Raw genomic sequence first — 1543 nt, 5'->3', positions numbered from 1 at the left:
AAAAGTGAACATTTTATGAATTTTTACTACAAAATAATTATCATTTTAAATTGATAAATTTTGTCAAAATTTGATCATTAAATGTTTATAAAAAAAAAATTGTGCTATGTATTTTTAATATATTTCAACGGCTCTTGTAACAATATATCGGAAACCTTGCATTAAATGTTAACGTTTTTTACCCTACAAATACAATTTTATTGATATTTATAGAAAATAAAACTAAAAAAATTGAAAACTGACAATGTCCGTAAACAGCTCAAAAAGAGTCAAATTATTTTCAAAATTTTATCGTGTATAGAAAATGCTAATATAAACATTCAGTGGAATTTTCAAGAATCTATAGTCATTCGTTTTTAATTACAACAAAATAAGAAAATCGTAACACGATAAATCAAGTGAATATCAAGTATTGTAAAAAAAGGAATTTCAAACGCTCATAAAAATTTAATTTCACTTGTAGACATTTTTTTTTTTAAAAAAGATAGATAAACTTGTGAGGAATCTTGAATTACATTTTCAAATCTTAGATTTAAAAAAAAAATTTTCATGAATTTCTAACTCAAAATAATTTGCAAATTTTCGTCATTTTTACGTATTTTGTCAATATTTGAACTTGACGCTTATAAAAAAAAATTGTGACTATGGACTTTTGTTTAATTGAAATAATATACTAGGAGCCTTCTATTAAATTTTCAAGCATTTTTAACCAACAAATAACATTTTTTTGATATTTATAGAAAAAAAACTAAAAAAAAGGTGGGTAAGTGGATGTCGCTCTGCTGTACAGTAGGTTAGAAGTGGGTCACTGTATAATGGACAGTATTAAATTTGAATTCAATGATATAATATCACTGTATAAGAAAAACGATTCTGAGCGGAGACGGTATATCAGTCTATGTATTAGACATATATATACTTATCTATGGTATTAAAAAAAAATTGACCTATAATAGGTACCTATAATAAATTCCAAATTAATCATATCATAATATCTATTAGGTACTTATAAGTTATAACGCGTTATACATCAACAAAAAACCGTGGTAAAATCATAGATATATAATAGTATACTTTAGAAGTTTCAAGTACCCACGAATAATATTATACAATCACAACAAAATAACTAAAATAGTTATCCTAGGTTTTTAATATGTAATTTCGTCCAAATTTGTACTTAAAATGACTATAAAAATAAACTGTGTAAATGTATTTTTTAGATTTTTTGGTAACAGAATTAATTACTTACGTGGAATCTTGTTTTAAATTTTTAATTCTTAGATACAAAAATTGAACATTTTATAAATTTTTAACTACAAAATAATTTTTCAAATTAAGATTTGATAAATTTTGTCAAAATTTGATCTTTAAATGCTTATAAAAAAAAAAATTGTGCCTATGTATTTTTAATATTTTTCAACTGATATTGTAACAATATATCAGGAGCTTTGTATTAAATTTATACACTTTTTGGCCCAACAGATAAAACTTTATTGATATTTTATAGAAAAAAAACTAAAAAAAATTTAAAACTGAAAATGTC

This window comes from Acyrthosiphon pisum, chromosome A1 (genome assembly GCF_005508785.2).
Source record: "Acyrthosiphon pisum isolate AL4f chromosome A1, pea_aphid_22Mar2018_4r6ur, whole genome shotgun sequence".
Classification (NCBI taxonomy): Eukaryota; Metazoa; Arthropoda; class Insecta; order Hemiptera; family Aphididae; genus Acyrthosiphon; species Acyrthosiphon pisum.
The sequence above is the reverse complement of the archived record's forward strand: the minus strand, read 5'-3'. Positions refer to the sequence as shown.